This window comes from Spermophilus citellus (genome assembly GCF_964194105.1).
Source record: "Spermophilus citellus genome assembly, chromosome: 2".
NCBI classification, from domain to species: domain Eukaryota; kingdom Metazoa; phylum Chordata; class Mammalia; order Rodentia; family Sciuridae; genus Spermophilus; species Spermophilus citellus.
Window position 1 is genome coordinate 250,787,255 of NC_138183.1, and position 22,823 is coordinate 250,810,077.

Here is a 22,823-nt window from a genome sequence, read left to right on the forward strand (position 1 = left end):
TTCTGATTTTCTATCTTATGAGTCTTTTTTGCAGAGAAGTTCATCAAAACAATTGCTGCACTCTACCCAGACCCTGTCCCTTTATGGTTACCGTGGGCTGGAGGCAAGGCAAGACTCTGACCCAGCTAGATTAAGTGTCTGCCAAGGCCTCACCCTACCGGTGCTTCTGCCCCACCCAGCCTGCTCTGCTCTGAGGCTGTGGCAGCTGGGGCCCTCTTCCTAGGCTCCCTTCCTCCGCCCACCACCCCAGGATCCCAACCAAGAGCCTCCACCACCCAGAACCTGCAGCTTTCCACAGTGGCTCTGCCTCTGTCCTAGCCTCTTCTTAACACCCTGCCAGGATGGGAGCAAAGGAGGAGGAGCTGCAGTCACTTCCAGTCAGACACGAGGGAGGTCTGAACAATGCACACCCTAGGGATGGCCACACTCACAGTGCTGATCGGTGCCAGGCACACTTATGAAAGAAGTCAGGGAGGGGAGCTGGCCCAAGGCCTCAGGCCCATTAGCATTGAGCTGGGCTAGAACAGACAGCCTGGCGATGTGTGCCTGAAGTGCTGTTCCTGCTGTGGATAGAGAACTGGGAGAAGAGAGTGGCACCTCTCAGCACTCAAACTGGAGGGAACTTTGGAGATTACCTGGCTTGCCCATCACCCACCCAAGATCACTCTGGAAACTCTGGTCCCTGAGTCCTAGTTCAGGGTCATTCCATCACTCCCTGGACAGATGGATGGGGAGGAGAGATACCAGGCTCTGGCCACCGGTGTATGTCCTGGGAGGCATTTGAAGGCTGGTGCCTGGACGTGTGAGGAGAAACCTCATTGTGAGAAGCCCAGACCCCATTTCACACACCTGAGTGGAGCAGAGCCCACTGTGGGGGCGCAGGTGATTAACTGCTATGCCAACTTCCTCAGCAGGGTTGGCCCAGATGGTCACATTTTGAAGGCTTTAAGGTTCTTAAGACTCTTCAGAGCAAGCCAGTGCAAGAGCCTGGGAGAGAGCGGGGATTAGTGCACACAAATGGTGTGACCGAACCACAAGGCCAGGCAACCCTGAAATGAATCTTTTGCATCTTGGAAGAGGGGGCACCAGGTGGGGAAGATGGGAGGACCCAGCTAACAGAGGAGGACACAGGGTAGGAGGGGAGAACTGGAGGAAATGAGCGGGGCCCACCACCCGTCCCACGCTGCAGTCAGTCAGTCTCACCACAGGGGTTTTGGGAAACCTGCCTGGGTGCCAATGAGCACTGAGAATAAAACAGGCCTCAGGGGCACAGGGGAGCTGGGCAAGGCCTCATTAGGAGGGAAGCAGAGTCCTGCTGTCCTCAGAACAAAGCAGCAAGCGTCAGATAGGGAACTTTAGGGCTGCAAGTGCTCCTCATGGTTTACACTCCAGAGTTGAATATCTTCTCTAACAATTTTACAATGAGTATGGTATTTTTACTATTGGAACAACAACAACAACAAAAAAAAAAACCTAAGAGGTTTGCTGGGCGCAGTGGCGCATGCCTGTAGTCCCAGTGGCTTTGAAGGCTGAGGAGGAGAATTGCAAGTTCAAAGCCAGCCTCAGCAAATGCAAGGTGCTAAGCAACTCAGAAAGACCCTGTCTCTAAATAAAATATAAAAAAGGGCTGGGGATGTGGCTAAGTGGTTAAGCGCCCCTGGGTTCAATCCCTGGTACCAAAATTTAGATCTAAAGTTTGATACATCAACAGGGAGATGGTGCTGACTCCTCCAGCCAAAAAAAAAAAAAGAGCAAACAGGATCTTGGATGTTATCAGAGGTGTGGCCTCAACCACACTTCATGTGCCTCTGCTTTGGGCTGGTCCCCAGAGTCAGCAAGTCGTAGGGAAAGGGCTTTGGCCTTCATCAGGAGACAAGGCTCGCCTAGCCCTCTCCCACTATCTGTGTGACTTTGGACAAGTGGCAACCTCTCAGTTTCCTCATCTATAAAATGAGGTGGATCCTAAGTTCAAATGACCCTCTCTGAAGCCTCTAGGCGCTATCTTGGTAAAGCACAAGAAGAAGCCCCCTGACAGACTGCTTCAGAGATGTGGACAACAGAAGCTGGGAGGTACCATGAGGGGAAGAAGGCCACCAAAAGGCCACCAGCCCAGGAGGCAGGAAAAATTTGTCCATTTGGCTCCCCACAAGGCAGAACCCTGGGTGAGCAAGAGTTAGAAGGGCATTGACCCGGTCTTAGAGGGCAAAGGACCTTACTGAGCCCCACACAGCTTGACCCTGGGAGGGAGGAGCTGGCACCATCTTCAGAGCCTGGGAAGCCACTGTGAAGAATCTCTGAGTTCTCAATTCTAGGACCACACAGGCTGGAAAAATGATCCCCAAGCTCTTCCACCTATGAAATTTTATAAGGTCCAGCCAAAGTGCCATGGTCATGACCTTCAGGTCCAAAGGCCATTCCCACAAAGGCAGATCTGGTGGGAATGCTAGTGAACAGACCAGGTATGAGAGAGAGCCCAGAGAAGGGTGAGAGCAGGTGCAGGCTGTGCCAACTCTGGGTTTGGGGTGATGATGGCCAGGCTTGTTGTGGGAAGGGGCTCCCTTTCCTATACTCTGGGTCCAGACCCTGGGGCAATGGCTGCCACTTGACCCAGGATGTCCCACTCTCACGTCCAAAACCAACCTGCTTCCTTCGTGCCCCCTGACAGCCCCTTCCCCGTCCTGAAGTCTGTCTGACGCCCACCCTCCTTCGGCAGTGAGGCTCCTTGGGCACCTCTGGCCCATCCTGGTGCTCTTGCTTGGCCTCCCTGTGTCCTCTAGGCCTGAAGATCCCCAGGGCAGTGTCTGTGGGCTGCAGGCTCCTGGCATGTGGGCAAGTGGCTGCCAGCAGGAGGGTAGGCTGAGTCAGGTGTGGAGATCGGGTTGGGCAAAGGAGGCACGTTGAAGTAGGTCTCGGGGCTGTTCCCTGAGCGTAAGAGCTGGGAGGCAAGTGGCTGTTCCATGTGTTCCTGACTTCTTCTCACTGAATACAGTTGTCCCCGCTAGCCTCAGGGGATGCATTGCAATCCCCCAGTGGATCCCTGAACCACAGAGAGTACTGAACCCTGTGTACACTGCTTTTTTTCTATCACAGAGACCTATGATGAAGTTTATAAATGAGGCACAGTTAGAGATTAACAGCAGCTAACAATCAATATAACAATTACAACAGCATACTGTGATAATGTGTGCATGTGCACTCTCTCTCTCTCTCAAAATACGGAATTTTCCGTTTAGTATTTTAAGACTGTGACTGACCTTGGGCAACTGAGACCAAGGATAAGCGGGACTGCTGTAAAATGGTGCATATGCTCCTTCTTCATTCTTTTAAAATAGAATAAAACAAAATCAGGAATCTTAAAATGTACTCAGATGTGGGGGGGTGGGGGAGTCAGGTCACTTGTCACTGTGTAAAACCTCAAATGCAGGCTGCTTACCTGTGTTCAGACTCCCTCCTGTCTGAGGACTTCAGGGGCATTGACACGCCACCTCCCACCTAGAGAGGACGCCATGGCAGGTGAGTGTCACTGAATGTCCAGGCTGTTGGGTAACTCCACCTGTTAGTGTCACAGCGGCATGTCCCATCCCATAGAACAGCAATTGGGGTGTAGGTCCTAGGGCACCGAGAGAGGCCACATGTCACTTATTAAAAACCTAAGAATCCTCAGAGTTAGGTTTTGCTTTAGGCACACATGTAAACATTCCTGTCACCACAGCTAATCATCCCTTGCATTTATTGAGCTCCTACTACGCGCAGGCAGTTTCAAGCTAGGCTTCCCTATGATGTCATCGCTAATCCTCACAACAATCTAAGGAGGTAGTTATTATTGTGCCTATTTTTAGACAAAGAAATTGAGGCTCAGGAAGATTAACCATCCTGTTTAAGGTCACACAACGCTAGTGAACAATGAAGCCAGATTGATCAGAGGTCTGCTGGACTTCAGAGGTTGGGCTTTTGACTATGGAATGAGAGATCTGCATTTGTTCTCTGGACACTGAGCACCTACAATATGCCAGGTGCCCTGTGGAGGTTTTTTGGGATGCCAGACTGAACAAAATGACCTTGTTCCAGAAGTTCACATGGGTAGTGGGAACAAACATGGCCCCAGCCAATGCAGGACACACTAGCAGTGAGAACAGAAACAGCTGGCTCCTCCTGGGACCCAGAACTGACCCTGCTACAGACTCCAGCCTAGAACAGAAATCTCTAAAGTTCCAAATGTCATCCCATGATGACAGACATGAGGAAAAAGGAAGGAAGGAAGAAACATGAGCAGGGTTGAGTACCCACCTTCTGTCCATCTGGTGTGTTGAATGGAATCTCCTTGAAACTTCCAACAACCCTGAGGTGTCGGTACGTTACTGTCTCTTTATAGACAGGGACAGTCTCCGACATCATATTGTCTTCCCCAAAGTGTGGAAATAGAAGAAAGGAGAATGGACACCCCAAGGCTCCACTATAGGGCAAAGCCAAGGCCTCACAGGGGACCAGGTGCTAGTCTGGCTCCTGCCACAGAATGCCAGGTGTGTTTGTTCCCCCTAAAGTTGCAGCTACACTGTCTTTTAAACACTCCAAACCTGGAGAAGGGGCGAGAGAGCAGAGAGAAGCTGCTCAGGTGATCCAGAGTGGTGTGGGACATTCCAAAGCCACCAGAGACATGGAGTCCAGCACCAACCCTCATCATACCCGACCTCCACCCTACAGCCCCAGTTTTCTAGTCTTGTAAGAAACTCATGCTGTCCTCACCTCCGCTGCCCGGCCAGTCCAGCCGGCTCCCGCCCGGCCCCCTCCCTGTCGCCTCCACCTCTGGGGACTCCAGGTAACAGGCCTGGGCGCCTCCCCTCCCCACGCGCAGCAGCGGATGAGTTGCTGAAGAGACCAGGAGAACTGGAAGGACTTGAGTCCCTTCTGCCCGCGGCACAAATGACCCGCCAGCGGTAATAACAGGGCAAAGGAGCGGACTGCCTGGGACTGGGGAGGAGGAGGGCGTGCTGCTGCCGGCAGCCTGTGGCCGTGTGCCCACCACTAAGGGCCTTGCTCAGAAACTTGAGGGTCTCTGTTCTTGCCATGACACTGCTCATGCTAAAATTCCCATGTCTCTGCTCTTCCACTGTTCTCCCAGAGTTCTAGGGGGTTCACATCGGGGTTTTCTGAAACAGGGGCTCTAGGGTGCAACGTACTCCCCAGGCAGCAGATCCTGTCAGAGGGAGTGGGAGAAGATGAAGGTTCTGGAAGTCAGAATAGAAAGGTTGAGACTACACTCATGGGGTCTGGAATTTCTTTCCTTCTTTTGTCTTTTTTTTTTTTTTTTTTTTTTTTTTTGATACTAGGGATTGAACCCAGGGGCGCTTACCACTTAGCCACATCCCCAATGCTTTTTATTTTGAGACAGAGTCATGCTAAATTGCTTAGGGCCTAAGTTGCCAAGGCTGCCCTTGAATTTGTGATCTTTCTGCCTCAGCCTCCTGAGTGTTGAAGCTACAGGCATGTACCACTATGCCCAGAGGGATTTGGAATCCAGCCTGGGTAATTCAGTGAGACCCTGTCTCAAAATAGAAAAGAGCTGGGCATGGTGGCACTAGCCTGTACTCCCAACCAATTGAGACAGAAAGATCTCAAGTTTAAGAACACTCTGGGCAATTTACCGAGACCTTGTCTCAAATAAAGGGATGGGGGGCTGAGGATATAGCTCAGTTGGTAGAGTGCTTGCCTTGCATGCACAAGGGCCTGGGTTCAATCTAACACCACAAACAAATAAAAAGGGCTGAGGATGTAACCCAGTAGTAGTACTCCCAGGGTTCAATCACTAGTACCACAAAAGGAGGAGAAAAAAAAAAAAAAAGAATGCATGGACTAGGGTTAATCTGTCAAAGAAAAGGAGGAAAGAAAAAACCCAAACACCCATGGTCCAGGTTGGAAGAGTAGGGGTGACGGGGACAACACACACACAGATGCAAAGTGGGTCACTAAGAGGTAATGCTAACATGTGTCTTTGCCATATGAAGAGCTCTTGAGCAGAGCAAGGTGGCAGTTGAGTAAGATGCTTCAGTGGTGGGGAGAGGTGAATAGAGTTCTTACACATCCACAAGAAAAATAAAACACACACCACGGAAACTGACAAATTAGTATTAGATATTCATAAAAAACTTTAAGTGATAAAAATCATATGAAAAATACTCAAATTCTTTAATAATCAAATAAATGAAAATTAGATACAATTTACCTATAAAGAGAAATCTATAAAAAAACAGGTTGCTATAATATTGAAAAAGTAGGAGCAACCTAAATATTTGATTTTAAAGTACATTAAAATTTAAAATATATACTCACTGAATATGATGTTATAAAAACATTTCAGGAAAATGCTGGTAATATATTAAGTTAATATGAAAGTTTCCAAACAGCATCATGGGATGGGTACATGCACCATTTTTGTAAACAAAGTAAGTTCATGTGTACATCATACAAGTAATGGAAGATGACATGCCACCATTTTTACAATGCTGTTATTGCTGATGTCAGGACTGTTTTTTATTCTATTCTGCATTTTTATTCTATTCTATTCTATTCTGCATTTTATCTATATTTTAAACTTCTCTATATATTTTTTCTATATTTTTAACGTCTCTATAGAATATAAAAATGTTTTCATATTGCTTTTGCAGGGTAAAGGAAGTTTATTGGTGAATCTGAAGGGTCCTCAGTCAGGAAAACTCATTTTCTTTACCTGTATGTTGCTGAGAAGTAGCCTCTTCTTCTATTGGATGGTCTCAGAAGTGAGGTGAGATGGGGGTGGTTGGGTATGTAGCTCAGAGGCAGAGTGTTTAGCTAGCATTTACCAGGCCCTGGGTGCAGTCCCCAGCACCACACACACACACACACACACACACACACACAAAGTATAAAGAAGTGAGGGAAGATGGGGATGATGGGAGAAAGGCTAAGGGGACAAATCATCTGAGGGAAGATCCCCAGGAAGGGAATCCTGACCTTGGTGTTACTTTAAAATCTATGGAGGGGGCATGACATTGTATGGAAAACACAAAGGACCTGGAGTCAGAGTCTGCAAGTTTGAATCTGAGGTCAGCCAGTTGGCCCTAAGGAAAATACCTTTCTGAGAGTCAATGTCTTTAAAATAAAATAACAGTGATGCAGGATTACTGTGAGGATTAAATAAGATTATGAGTTGCTTTGGAAAGTATAAATCCCTAAACAAATGTTGGATATAATAGTTAATAACATTCATTTATGATTTAACTTGGGCAAGAAAGTGGACCAGCTGCTGAGGGTAAATTTACATGGGCTGTTGAGGGCATTGGACATGCCGGAGGCAGGAGACAGTTTTCCCACATGGTTCAGACAAACTTTGGTTTGCTGATCCATAGAAATAGAATATAAAAACAAACCTACTCTGAGCTCAGAAGAAGGCTTTTGGCCACCTTCTGATTATTCTCTGAGGAAAGAGTATAAAGCTCCTGTTAAGCTAGGCACACACCTGTAATCCCAGCAATTTAGGAGGCTGAGGCAGGAGGATCACAAGTTAGAGGCCAGCTTCAGGAATTTAGCAAGATCCTGTCTCAAAATGAAAAAATAAAAAGGGCTGGGAGTGTAGGAACTCAGTGGTAGAGGGTCCCTAGGTTCAATCCCTAATACCAAAACAAAGAAACACAAATATAAACAAATAAAGCCCAAGAAATTCCTGGTTAGTCACGTGTTGGTCACTGGAAGGAGAAAACAGTACAAAATACAGAGACCTGTGACCTCCCTCACCTGTACTTGTTTACTGATGTTTTGGCAAAATGCCTGAGGGCTGAGTTGGGTGGACCAAGGATGCCAAAGCTTGTCATCTAAGGAGACTGGGAGAGGCTGGGCGTTGATTCCAGTTAGATGGGTCCCCACCCTGCACGAGGCAGGTACACCTGCACATGACTCATACGCCCCCTCCTGTCCACGCCAGTCAGCTAGTTTTTGCCATCCCACTCTGGGCTTTCACACTGTATGGTCCCAAACATCCGCTTTCTCCATCCTCCTAGACGGAACGGCTGAATTTATCATGACAGCTCTCCAGGTACTGGCCATTTTGGAGACTCGTTCTCGACTGTGCCACTCCACGTCCTTCAAATCAGGGACAGAATCTTCATTCTTCCCTTTGCTCCTTCCAGGACACCCCACCCCCATTTTTTCCATTTTCAGGGTCTTTTTAGTCCTCTTTCTTTCCTCCTTTCTTAGCTTCCTGCTCCTTCTGTTCACCTCTCTGGCTCTTGATCCAGCCAGCATTTACCTCTGTGCCCCTCATGTCATAGGCACCTCCCACCAGGAGCCCCTGAATGCCAGGTGAGCTCAAGTACAGGGAGGACCCAGTCATAGGGGAGGGGCCTGCCCCTTCCCACCAGGGCCACCAAGGCTATGGGCTCACGAGCTTCTTTATCCCCCTCTCCATTCATGATCCCGTCTCTGAATTATCCAACATAACCGAGTTTTTCTCCTAACACTGCTGCCAATCCCAGCTCCTCTCCTCCCTCTCCTGCAGGAGCTTTGGATTGGTCCCTGCCTGCTGGTGCTGACCTGCTGACATGCTGCTGGTGCTGACTTGACACCGAACACCGTGGCCAACATGGTTTCCCCTGGTGAGTGGAGAGGTACAGGGTGCTCAATCAGGGTGGGGACAGGCAGACAAGGAACAACCTGGCACTTGCGTTTTGGAGGCTGCACCGCTGCCCCTCCATTCTTGGCTCTTCTGTATATCCCTGCTATCCAGCAGGGTGTCTGGACAGGAGTTCTTCCTGCCTCCTTCATTCCTTAGAACCCCACCCACTAGGTGTTTTCTAAGCTGAATCTTGTTTCCAAATCTCCTGCCTGAGGGGTTTCCCAACCCCTCCTAGTTTTGAACCAACCTGCTGATCACAGCACTCCCAGATGAGGAATAGAGATGTTAGGTGGGACCTGGCATGCCATTGTGCCCTGGAGACGCTCCTGTGCCTGCAGCAGTCGTCTAACTGGTGGCATCTGGGCAGGAAGGGGAAGACCAAGTAGGGTCCAAACTGAGAACAAAGACTGGCGGAGGGCAGATGGCAGCCCAGCCCTGTTCTTCCCCAAGGGCAGCAGGTACAGGTCTGGTCTGCATCAAAGTGATTCTGTCCAGACAGCCCATGGAGTCCTCGCTCCCATGGGAAGATGCCTTTTAGTTCCCACCTTTGACTTTATGGGCTGGACTTGGGGCAGCAGGAACCCTGCCACAGGAGCAGCCTCACTGAGAGCTTGTCAGTCTTCCATGTGCCCCACTGAGGCCATGGGGCATGATCATTCTCCAGATGAAGCTGAAGGGCAACTATCGGGTTAGAGTAGCAACCTGGGTCCTCCATCAGGTTCTAATTTTTAACCTTGATTTTTAGTTAAAAAAATTTATGCAAAGCCCCACTTCTGCATCCAGATCCCAGACAGCAGATCCCTTCATGCAAAGGAGCAGAGTGGAATCCTGATCGAGGCTCCTGCTCTCCGTCTCAGAGGGGAACACTGCAGACTAAGCCTTCTCTCCAGTCCTCTGAACCAAGGAGAAAAAGTACTGGATACCACACTTGCTCTTATTCCTGGCACATGGTATCACTCTTGCTTCACTTTGTCTCAGCCCAAAGCTAAGATTGGTAGCAATCACACAGAGAACTTTCTCCTGTCTCCACCCCTCCACACACATGTGCACACACGTACACACGCACCTCCCAGGAGTGCCACATGGGAGATGGCACTTGGAAAAGGGCCACTTGGAAAAGCAGGGGACAGGGGTTCTCATCTTCCTGGACCAGGACCTGCATGAAACCAAGTCTCCTGAAATTGTTAGCTGTTGACTTGGCTAACCTAATCTCAAATCCAAAATGCTCAGAAGACAATCTAATGGCACACACCTGCACAAATAAACAATAAGGCTTACTGTGCCCTTATGGGTACCAACGGGTCAAGTTTGGCTCAGCTTTTGAACTCAGTCTAAACTATCAGAACATCAGAGACTGCCAGAGCCAAGGACCATTCCTAAAAAAAATCAGGTGTTGGTCCAGTTTGCCCTGCCCACAGGGCCAGAGAAAGAGTTTGAGTTTTTCTTTTTATTCTTTGTACTGGGATTGCCAGAGCTCCTTTTATCTTTATTTTGAGACAGCGTCCTGCTAAGTTGTGGAGGCTGGCCTCAAACTTGAGATCCTGCTGCCTCAGCCTCTCGAGTCACTGGGATTACAGGAGTGTGCCAAGGCGCCAGGCAGGGTAAGGGCTTTTGAGGTTACTTGTATATCTTCTCAATGCATTGGCTACCAGGCCTTGTTGGTCCCAGTGTGGCAGTTCACATTTTTTTCCCTAAGAACATCTTCTGGAATGTTCTGTTCACTTTGCATGAATTAAACTAATTAGTATGATTTAATGTCTCCTCCTCTAGGCTCTAGAGCCACAGCGCCATCCTCACAATCTCCCAGTTTCTGCTGTATCCTGTCCATACTCCAATCACCGCCAGGCTCCTCTCAGCAGGTTCAATAAACTCCCAGTGGGCTTCTGGGCTAACCCCGGAGTCTTCTTCTGCACCTTTTCTCCCTCCTGACATCGTCTTACAAGATTCCTCTGTCCCTGAGGCTCCACTGTGGGTGAGTGACCTGCATGGGGACAGTGGTTCCTTCTCTAGGGCACAGCCATAATATCCTTCTCATAAGAAATCCAGCTTCTTTATCACCCATGCAAGGTGAGTGGGTTAGGGCAAAGGAGACATCTAACAGTCCCTAACAATAACTGAGTGATGGGCTCAGTGAAGAGCCATCATCCAGGAGAGTCCATGTGGAGAGGGCTACCTGGCCAAGCCGCAGCTGTCCTGTGACCACACTTCTCCCTGCGGCGGACACAGCATCATCACCTGAAAAGCATATGGCATCTAGGTTACAAGGCTTGAGGCTGCCTTGATGTCCCTGGTCCCTGGCTGTCCTGAGCAGAAGGTGGGGCTTCCCTGCCCTGTCACCCTGACGCCTTCCTGCACAAGTGATCAGTTTAACCATTTCCCTGCCACCTCATCTTTGAAAATATCTCATAAAAGCGCATCAGAGGAAACAGCCTTTTCATTCCACCTATTATTAGTTCCCGGAACAGAGGCTGGAAATATGCAGTCAACCTGGAGGTGATGAGCAGACACGAGTGGCAGAGCTACCACTTAACTCATTTCTGGAAACGATTGTTGATATCAAATTCAGGGGCCACCAACTCCCACCAACACGACCACGTGCCACTGTGTCAGTAGCATCCCTTCTGTCTTGGGCATCATTCCAGGCCAATGGACAGAAACTCTGGTCAGAGGGCATCTGTGATGAAGCACATGTAATAATGCATGGGGCTACATGATGACTGACATAGTTAAAGGAGTTTATAAGGATTATCTCATCCATCTGACCAGCATCGCAGGGAGGAAGGAAAAAAAGGGGAGGGGGAGCTCTTAGATGAACCAGCCACCTAAACTGTCAGTGAAGGAATGAAAATGAACTCAGAAGCCCTTTCTCTGGCCCCTTGGCCAAACCAAATCAGACAGACACAGGATTTTTTTTTTTTTTTAAGAGGATGATTCTCAACTCCGGCAGTCTGATAGTCTGACAGTTAAATGATTTCAAGAGATGGACTGCACTTGATCCCTCTACACTGCCAAGGGTACCAAACCACAAATCGCTTCCCTGCCTTCCACAAACTTCATAAATAACAGAGACACTCACTTGAATAATTGGAAGAAAAAACTGTCAGCCAAGTAGTTTAAGGCGGCTTAGGTGTGGCTGGAAGCATTCTGTGTATTTTCTGTACAGCCAAACATGTAGACAGTCAAAAATACTACTTTAATGAGCTTATAAATTTAGAGTGACGCTTCACAGCTACAGTGAGGTCTGGGGTTCAACTATTTTGTCTTTGAAATCAAAGCGGCTGCCATGAGGCATTCCCCCCATTGCTTTGTCCAGGGTGGTGCGGGTTTCTTCCTGGCAGCTTGTTCTTGTACCCAGGTAACTGACCCAGACAGCTCTACCTCCAGCATTTTGTGCAGGGAAAACTAACTCTTGGTATTGGGAGATGTTTTCTGACTTCTTAGCTCTTTCCTTCCTTCCCCCTTCATCTGCTCCCAGCTTCCCAGAATGCCTCTCAGCCAAGGCTGTTACCCTCAACAAACTTGAGTGCTTCTCGGAAGAGATGGGCACTTGTCCTGGTCAATCCTACAAGTTCACAAGTTTCTCTAATGCTCAAGTTCAAAGCACTCTAATCTCAGTAATCATGGTTTGTTAAATGTGTTTCTAGCTTTTCCTATCTACAATATTTCTAAACAATTTAAGTGAGCTTAAAAGAGATTTACATAATGTGCCACAATTTGGCAAATGAATGTTGTACATAGTGTCTTGCTGACAGGGTAAGTCTAGTGTAGGAACACCCTGTCAGCAGCGCTGTCCCACATGTGGCTGCTGTGATTCCGACATGGCCTCCAGGGCCCCACAAGGCACCAAGGGGAAGGGCGAGGTAATGCATCTTCGACTTCCTTAGACCTCAAGGTGCACACCTGTTCTTCCCAGTCCGTTGGCTTTTCAGAACCAATATTTGGATGCCACTTCCATATTTTCCTTTATTCCCGATTCATGCCAGCCTGGAGACCAAGACAGAACGAGTCTTCAGATGAACACTTGGCCATCAGTTTTTCCAGAGCCCCAGGACAGTGTTGCTAATATTCATGGTTATGTGTGACCTTGCTGTCTCTCTCCACAGAACTATCTGTTAATTAAACAGACAGACAACCTTACAATTAGGTCAACTCCCTATACTCTGACTTAAGCCCTGGGTTCCTTTCTCTCCAGGATTTGAGTACTCAGAGGGAATGTCTCAATGGCCAATATGCAGAATGTTCTCCTCATGCCCCTAGAGGACCCCTCAGTCAATAGCCACCCCCTGAATATCCCAGGACTTCTGGCACCTGAGCCTCTTACGGGATCTTCTGTTTTTCTGTCTCTATTGTTCTCACTGGTTTTCCTATGCTGTTGAGGATAGCATCTAGACAAAGAGAAGCCTCAACCTATGTGTGCTGGTTATGTGGCTCTGGGAAAACCATCATGACATGCCAAGCATTCATGGTGCAAAAGTTCCCAGTCCCTTAGCCAAGTGCTATGACACACATCTGTAATCCCAGCAACTGGGGAGGCTGAGGCAGGAGGATCGCAAATTCAAAGCCAGCCTTAGCAGCTTATCAAGGCCCTAAGCAACTTATTGAGACCTGCCTCAAAATAAAAAAACAAAAAGGGTTGGGAATGTTGCTCAGTGGTTCAGTCCAAACAATAATAATAATAATAATAATAATAATAATAATAATAATAATAAAAAGTTTCCAATCCTACTCTCCTATCCCCAAACCAGCTGAGACACAGACAAGCCCTTGGCCAGGGTAACTTAGCTCCATTAGAAAGGCATCTAGAATCCATGCTATCTCCCTCCCAACTGAATGAGTGCCCAACTGTCACCTCCCATGGCTCCTTGAGACATCACTAAGTACAGCCGAGGGGTGACAGCTTCCTTCAGGGAGCCTACCATCACCTGAGAGCGCCACTTCAATCTCCCACCCTTGCAGGTGCATAGGAAAGACTCAGGAAAGAGGTGTCCTGCCATGTGGCAGCCCAGAGCCAAATGGGAAGAGTGGCCTCAGGAAGTGGGCAAGGCCTGAGAAACAGAGGAGCTGCCCGAGATGCCAGCACAGGGCTGAGTTGGAAGGCTGGGCGAGAAACTGTATGACAACACAGATATGCATTCTCAGCAGTGATCAAACTCCCACTAGCTTGGCAATCTTCCTTTCTCCTCCTTCTCCTCCTCCCCCTCCCCCTCCCCCCCTCTTCCTCCTCCTCTTCTCTTCGTCTCTCATCTCTGCAATACCTGTTTTCCTCTGGGCACATGAAACTTTTGCTTTCTCTCTTCTTCCATCCAATTCCGAGGTGAGAGAAGTGAGGAGCAGAGTTCTCTGACTCTGCCAGCTCAGATCATGAATGGATGAATTGTTCTGCTCAGACACACCAAATACAACCGATAGATGTGTTGATGGGACATTCACAGAGTGGACAGGAAGCACAACAGTGACAAGCTGTGAAAGACACACGTCCTGCCCCTCTGAGCTTTTGTGGGATTAACAGGCTAGCATGGATATATCTGGCTTTTTGCATCTGTCTTTATAAATGTCTGCATGAGGTCAGATTTTTCTAAGTGGAAGGCTCATCTCATGGCTGCTAAGCCTTGTGCTCACTGACTATGTGCTCTGCCTCTGATCTACACCTCCAGCCCCAAAGACTCATGTCTTTCCTACTGGGTAATCAGACCCTTGATTTTCATATTATAAGACTAATTTTCCACGGATATCTCTGTTTTTTCTGTCCTCCATCCTACTAAATGCTCCAGAAGAGCTCCATATTTAAGTAAGCCAAGTATGAATCTACAGTAGAGACCATTTTTATAAGTAAGTCTTCAACGTGTTTGCTTCAGTGAAGACTGGTATTTCTTTTCTAGAATGATCTCCACCATACTTCCCATTTTCTTCTCATCTTTGATTTTTTTTATTGCCAAATAAGAAGTTTGCCACATAAACCACAAAATGGGAGATAATCAACTTCTGCCCTTGATACATCAAGAATCCTTTGGGGTTTTACAAATACAAGAAATCATTATCAAAGGATTTGAGTTATGAAGGAAGAAGGGGAAGTAGAACTATTTCAAGGAGCACAGGGATCTCTGGACCCAGCTCTGCCACTGCTGCCTGGGTCAGGCAATTCTTAAGGAAGAGTGTGTTTAAGAAAACATACTCTTAAGAAATCATATCTTCAGAAATGAGAATTGGTGAGGGTCTTGATATGCCATCAGACAAAGGGCTGTGTTTTCTGTCCCAGAAATGCATATTGTCATGGAAAATAGAGGCTATACAGGTGCCCACAGGACAGCTCTGATAAGAGGCCATTCTCTGCCATATGCAGCTCAGCAATTTCCCAGGGGCCTCCAGGTCCCCCATTCTCTCCTCTGGTTTGCACTCCCTAGACACCTGAGCTTATTAAATTGATTAAAGCAGCTGTTCAAACAAATGTCCAAACTGATCTATCTAGTTATAATTTCCATTTCCATTTTCCCCAAATCAGCCTCTTTTTTTAAAAAAAGAAATAGGTTAGCAGTAAATGAACATAACTTCACCCACTATTGCCCTGCACTAAACCGGACCTTTTCAGAAAATTAAAAAGTAATTATTCCAAAAGAAGGTTTTATGGTTAAAATGAAACCACAGTCAAAAGCTATTAGAACCTGGACTTTGGGCAAACGCCGAAGAGGGCAGTGCTGGGCATCTTCCTGAGGGGGAGGGAAGGGACTAACCAAAGAAATCTTAAATGAGCATATAAAAAAGTAAGTAAAATGCTGAAACCTGTTCCGCCACCCCACTCCAGTTAGAAGGCACTTTTAACAGCATTAGGAAAGCGAAACCAGTTGTGGGTGGGGTGCAAAGGCTGCCAGGTCATCCGCCTGAAGAAACTCCAGGCTGCTCCTACATGAGCGACGTGCGGCCGCCAGGACGCGGGCAGGGTGCGTGGCAAGCCGCGGGCCGGGGAGGGGCAGACCGGGTGTCGGTGGTCACTGGCTCACAGCTGCGGGTGACTCGGGTAGCTGCTCTAACTTGTTATCCTACAATTTGATTAAAGAACAAGCGTTTAAGAAAACACAAGCACGCACTAGCGTAGAGAAGCCCGCAGGCGCTGGGCTCCTGCACCCGGACTCCCGGAGTCGGGCCGTCGGGACGGCGCCCTCTGCTGGGGCGCTGACGGTCTCCTGCCCCCGGCCCAGTGCGCCGCTGCCCTCTGTTGGACAAAAGGCTTTCAGCTCCACCAGGCCGTCGTTGGTTAAAGCGACACGCTAGCTACAACCCCTAGGTGGCATTAGAAAGGCACAGCCGGCTGAACCTCGGTTTCCACGTCTGTGAAAGGGGCGTGACGGTCATCCTTGCTCACGTCAAAGGGTCGTTCTCAGGAGCAAATGAATGAGGCCCTGCTGTTTTTACCGGTACCACGCCTGCTTCTGCCCAAACAAAATCCATTTCACTTCCCCGAGGAGATCTTTCTCCCCAGTGTCTCTTGCCGTGGGAACACAATTATGTGGCAGCTTTTTTCCCAGCAGCTCTAATAACTTCACTTTTTTTAAAAACTTTTTGCAGTGCTGGGGACCCAATGCAGGACCTCACACATTTCTAGCCCACACAAATTTTTTAACACAGTATTTACAGCGTTTTTTTTCTTATAAACATGTATCATAATTAAATTTCCTGTCAATTATCTGTTCAGTGTCTAAACCCCTGAATTCCCAGAGTCTGTCTAGCATTATGCCTACTGTGTACTAGATGCTTGATAAATACCTTTTTTTTTTTTTTTTTTTTTTTTTTTGGTGGCAGTTTTGGGGATGGAACCCAGGGCCTTGGCATGCTCGGCAAGCACACTACCCCTGAACCACACCCCAGCCCTTGATAAATACCTGTTGAATAAGGACAAGGAGGAATCATAGGAACTAGTGCAGGTCAGACAGAAATGGAAAGAACAAAGCAGAAATGGGGGAAATCCTATTTCAGGAGTGACAACATAAATTAATACTGAAAAATATGGGGGCAATGGCAGAATGCCTGGTTAGCATGCTCTGAGCCCTGGGTTCCAACCCAGCACCACAAAGTAAGTAAATAAATAAGAAAAAATAAAAAAAAAAGAGCATGGATGATGGTAAAGTTTTGAACTAGAGAGGTGGTGGCTGGGCAACATTATGAATGGAACAAATGCCACTGATTGTAACATATAACAATGTTAATGTTAGGTGAAATTCACCTTGATAATAAGAAAATGAAGGGGCAGAACTGCAATATAATAATTACAGTTAATAATACTTGATGATTTAGCCACTTTACAAATACTTGATGGAGACAACATAAACAGAATATTCCTATACAGTGTTTGATGTTTATACAAATGTTTTCACATAAATGATTCCACTGGTTCCTCCCAATAAGCCCACCACGGGCAGACAAGGACCAACCAGGACACAGTCAGTCAGAAGCTGCCACTCACCAGGCCACTAACACACCAGGCTGGGAAGCTACGCCCTCCTGCTGCCCTGCCTCGAAAGGACTCCTCCAGACAGCTCCCTGGCAGCACCTGGCCTCCTTCCCACTCTGCTTCAAGTCTCCCCATCAGAAAAGCCTTCCTAAGAGCAGCCCACCTCTCCATTATTGTGCTCTCTCTCTTACCCTGCTTGATTTTTCTTCAAATATCTTTCATTCTTTTCTTTTAAATTTATTTTTATTTCTAGGTTTTAGTCGTCAATGGATCTTTATTTATATGTGGTGCTAAGAATTGAACCCAATGCCTCACACATGCTAGGCAAGTGCTCTACCACTGAGCCACAACCCCAGCCCCTCTTTTCTTTTTCTTTCTTTCTTTTTTTTTTTTTTTTGGTCTGGTGTTGGGGATGGGGTCTTGCTAAGTTGCTTGGGCCTCACTAAATTGCTGAGGCCAGCCTCAAATATGATTCTTCTGCCTCAGCCTCCTGAGTCACTGGGATTACAATTTTTTCTTCAAATTTCTTAGAACATATTACTCATTCATCATTTTTCTTTCTATAACAATGTAAGCTCCAAGAGAACAGGGCCATTCATCTATTTTGTTCTCTATCATAATAATCCTGACTCCCGGAATGGTATCTGACAAAAATAATAGGTGCTTAATAAATTTGTGTTAAATAAATTAATAAGTACTAGAACTTTGCTATGAACTTGGCCAAATCTTTTGAGGAACCTAGGTTTTTTTGCAACACAACAAAATAAAATTATAATGTGACTGTGATAAAATGCCAGCTGTTAGGGAACTATATCCAAGTTCAGGATCAGAGCTTGCCTGGGTTCCTCTCATCCCCAGCTTCTTGTTTTGGGCATCTGTCAAGAAACAATCTGAGAACAGAAGAATTGGCCACAGTCCATGTCTAGGTCCCACCCTAGGCCTGCTCTTGGCAGGGAAGGGTGTCTCTGAGGAGGAATGAGAAGGTGCCAGGCAGCGGTCAGAGTCCAGGGAGCAGCAGAGCGTGACCTCACAAGATCCATGTAATCTGAGTAGAAATTACACCCAGGACCAAATTGATGTGCAACAGGAACTTTTTGATTAACTCTCGTTCCCAGGGGAAAGCTTGCCTCTAACAAGTCGGGGCAGTGTGGTGTGACAGAGCAGTGACCCTTGCAAAACAATGAGACTCTGAGACTCAGTGGCAACCCCAGAATTGTACCCAGTGGCCTTGGAAAACATCATGGCCAGCATCAACATTCACCTTCCTCCAGTGCCTGGATCAGGCAGCCAGGCACGAGGGAAGGTTGTCAGGCGGAGTGCAAAGAGCAGACTAGGAGTCAAACCCGGGCAGCTCTAGTGTTGGTGGACTTCTTGCATCTGATGGCAGTTTACAGATTGCAGATTGGTCATTTGTCCAAACTGACCACAGCCATGGGATATCTTAAAATAATTTATATCTTAAAATAATTATATGTTATATCTTAAAATAATTATTGACAAAACATTTTTGACAAATGCCTGTTTGCCAGTCCAAGCCTTACATTTTAACTTAATGGTACAGAAACATGTTTTCAATCTTTAATAAATCATAAAACTTTCTAAAGGAAATATTTCCTGGACTTTCTCTTTCTTTCTCCCTCTTTCCTCTCTCTCTGTCTGTCTCTTCTAATGCCATCTGGTTTCAAATCCTGTTACTATTTTTCTTAATTTAAAATATTTATTTTAATGCCTAGGTGCAGTGCATGTAAAAGAAGAAGAACTGTTAGAACAGTTCTTCTGGAACTGAGCACCTATAAGAAATTCTAAGCTATGTAAGCTGTGGCCCCCCGACCCCACATATACAAGCACTGTCCCATGTGGGCATGCATACATACACACACACACATCCCCCTCAAAACTTCCTTATAACACATCCAAAGTACATAGCTCAAAATCAAAGCAAATGATTCCTTACAAACAAATTAAACAAAAACATCACAGCATACTTTGCATACTAATAATAGGCCATGACTTTTGCCATTTTCTGAGTGCCATTTGTTGGCATTTTAATCTGTGCTGGTTTCAGGAACTACAACCATTCACCTTTGTCCTGCAGGAACCACATTTAACCCTCCTCCAGCCCTGGGCACTCAAGCATGGGTGGGTATTGAGTTTTTCTCAATTCCCACAGCATGAAGGTAAAAAGCAAACAAAGTAAAACCGTGGTTGTTTTTGCCTTACATTCCCTAAAACTTGGAAAGGGCATTTGGCTATCTATGAAGACCAGGGCTTGACAGGGATTAAAGGACAGCCTGGCATCTAATCCCAGCTGAGCAGCACACATTGTGGTGGAGCCCACTTGTGGGCCTGTGGAGGTGGGCAGAGGCCCCAGGTAGGCTGGTGGGTTTCAGGCAGATGAAGGACGTGGACAGGCAGCTCTGTCTGGAGGCTGCATGGTGCCAGTGTATTTAGATCTCCTCACTTTCCAGGAAAAGCCAGAAACTGAGTTGTTAATGTGAATCTCCATATTTTTAAAAGTTAGAAATTAGTTCTAAAAGTGGTATTAAAATACTGTTTGAGCTGAGTGCAGTGGTACGTTCCTGTAATCCAGCTCAGGAGGCTGAGGCAGGAGGATCACAAATTCAAGGCCAGTCTCAGCAACTTAGCAAGGCCTTGTCTTGAAATTAAAAGAAAAAAAAGAGGAATTAGGATGTAACTCAGTGGAAAAGTACCCCTGGGTTCAGTCTCTGGTACCGAAAATAAATAAATGAATATTTTAAAAAATATGAGCCAAACACAATACATCTATGGCCTGATATGGCACATAGGAGCCTGACTGTGCACTCTTTGGAATAGTAAGTGGTTCTAGCAGGTTTCAGGCCTCAATCCACCACTTGTTAACTCGTTTCTGGGTAGGTGCTTCACTTCCCAACCACTTAGAATTGGTGATCCAGGATGATGGAGAAGCTAGGGCGTTGATTTCCTCCAGTTCAGATCCTAACTCCACCACTTACTACCACCATATACTAGCTGGTCATTGGGATGGACTACCCTGGGCTCCAACTCCCCCCCCCCTAAAATGCAGACAAGCTGGGCATGGTGGCGCAAGGCCTGTAGTTCCAGTGGCCCAGGAGGCTGAGGCAGGAGGATTGAAAATTCAAAGCCACCCTCAGCAAAGGCAAGGCACTAAGCAACTCAGTGAGACCCTGTCTCTAAATAAAATACAAAATAGGGCTGGGGATGTGGCTCAGTGGCCGAGTGCCCCTGAGTTCAATCCCCAGTATCCCCATACAAAAAAAATTGCTGACAACAATGCAATCCCTCCCACAGGGCTGATGTGGGATTAAATGAGGTGATGCACACAAGTGCCTTCTGTGGAGGAAGCACCTGGTAGTCATGGCAGCCACTGCTGTCATGAGCTTGGCGTCCCTTTCTCCATCTGTCCACAGCCAGTCAGCCAATCCTGCTAAATAAGACTTCTGAAACCTCTCAAATCTATCCCAGGCATGACCCCACCCTCACCCTCTCCACCCTGAACTATCACAATCATCTATTGGTCATGCATCCTGCTTTCCTGAGCAGCCTCGGGAAATCAGCTGCTCCCATGTGATTCCCTCTCCCAGCTTACGCTGGCATTCATTCTCCCTGTCACCTGCAGAACAAAGTCTACTTCTCTAATCAAGGCTCTCCCCAGGCTCATATCCTACCAGTATCTATAACATTTTTATGCCCCAGCCACACCCCACCCCGTCCTTGCCTTTCCTGAAAGCCATGCTGTTGATTGTCATCAAATCTCAGCAACAGTATTCTTTCTGCTTACCTTGTTTGTCCTCCATGTCAACCTTTGACCACATCTCACCCTTCTAAATCCAGACCAAAACAGTGATTTCCACCATGAAGTCTTCTCTGATTGTCCCCCTAACCAGCCCCTTCGGTAGAGCCCTCATTCCCCTGCATCTCTCCACACCTGGTGCATAGTGCCCTTTTGCCCATCTCAAAATGCCCTGTAGTCCACTTGCTGACATCTGCCAAACACAAGGTAGGGGCTGGGGATGTAGCTCAGTTGGTAGAGTGCTTGTCTCACATGCACAAAGCCCTGGGTTCAATCCTCAGCACCAGGAAAAAAAAATAGGAGACCAAGGACAAGAACCTGGCCTTTCTTTTTTTCTTTCTTTTTTTTTTGTACCAGGGATTAAACCCAGGGGTGCTTAACCACTGAGACACATATCTAGTCCTTTTTTATATTTTATTTAGAGACAGGGTCTTGCTGAGGTACTTAGGGCCTCACTAAACTGCTGAGGCTGGCTTTAAACTCATGATCCTCTTGCCTTAGCCTTTCAATTTGCTGAGACATTACAGGTGTGTGACAGTGAACCCAGCTGCCTTACACATTTTTTAAAAAAATTTCTAGCTGACACACAGTTAAGTTCTTGGTGTTTGCTAAATAAATTAATAAAGGCATTGTAACAAGGTCAAAGATAACATCACTTTTAATATATCCTGTTGCAAGAAATAGGGATCTTTTGGAATATACTTGCCACAAAGAATAGGAGGGGCTGAGGTTGTGGCTCAGTGGTAGAGCACTCGCCTAGTTCGTGTAAGGCCCTGGATTTGATCCTTAGCACCACATAAAAATAAATAAAATAGGGCTGGGGATGTGGCTCAAGCGGTAGCGCACTCGCCTGGCATGCGTGTGGCCCAGGGTTCGATCCTCAGCACCACATACAAACAAAGATGTTGTGTCCGCCGAAAACTAAAAAAAAATTAAATATAAAAAAATAAAATAAAGGTATTGTGTCCAACTACAACTAAAACAAATAAATAAATATTTTAAAGAAAGAAAGAATACAAAAAAAAAAAAGGCCCATAAAAATCACTTAAAAGAGCAGGTGCTGCAATACTCGCCTGTAATCCCAGCAAGAACTCTAGAGGCTAAGGCAGGGGATCAAAAGTTCAAGGCCATCCTGGGCAGTTTAGTGAGATTCTGTCTCAAAACAAAAATAAAAAAGGGCTGGGGATGTAGCTCAGTGGTAAAATGCCCCTGGGTTCTATACCCAGTACTCCCCAACACCCAGCCAAAGAAATCAATTGAAAGCCCTCAACTTGCCAAGCGTAGTGGCACATGCCTGTAATCCCAGTGGCTCAGGGGGTTAAGGCAGGAGGATTGAAAATTCAAAGCCCACCTCAGCAAAGGCAAGGCGCTAAACAACTCAGTGAGACCCTGTCTCTAAATAAAATACAAAATAGGGCTGAGGATGTGGCTCAGTGATTGAGTACCCCTGAGTTCAATCCCTAGCACCAAGAAAAAAAAAAGCCTTCAGTTCCCTGGAATGTGTGCATTTTGGTTCATTTTAGCATAAAAAGATGTTATATTTAAAACTCTAGCTACCTAGATAGTTGAAAATATGCACTTACAGGTGGCTGGCATTTGTCACAGAGCCTTGACATTCACTTGTCTTTCTGTGGCCTCCATGGAATGCATGATTTCCCAGGTGAAAATGTCATTCAGACAAAGAACAGAAATCTGATGATTTGGATCATAATTTGTACAACATGCCAGTCTGAGAGGTTTTCACACACAGGGAACTGCCTGAACCTTGCCCTTGTGTCCATGCAAGCCTCTTATGAGAGAGAATAATTCCTTAGCCGAAGAGTCAAGAAAGGAGGCTGGAAGCCATCCTCTCTGGAAGGCACAGACCTGGGGAAGAAAATAAACATCATTGTTTTAGAATTTGTATTCTTAAAAACATGCCACAA

General features: G+C 46.8%; 1 protein-coding gene across 7 annotated transcripts in view; it reads right to left on the minus strand.

Annotated features, from left to right (window-relative positions):
* LOC308642694 (uncharacterized protein) overlaps nucleotides 1–22,823 on the minus strand; it is a 61,275-nt gene that overhangs the window by 29,293 nt on the left and 9,159 nt on the right. For 5 of the 7 annotated variants that reach the window (XM_081281881.1, XM_081281878.1, XM_081281876.1 and 2 more), the window contains 2 exons: nucleotides 22,482–22,764; nucleotides 21,971–22,050 (listed from right to left, as the gene is read on the minus strand). The exons of 1 other annotated variant lie outside the window; for it this stretch is intronic. The gene's annotated coding sequence lies outside the window, so the exon portion shown is untranslated. Of the gene's footprint in view, nucleotides 1–21,797; nucleotides 21,820–21,970; nucleotides 22,051–22,481; nucleotides 22,765–22,823 lie in introns of those variants that run through there. One more of the 7 variants, XM_081281879.1, reaches the window with a different exon arrangement.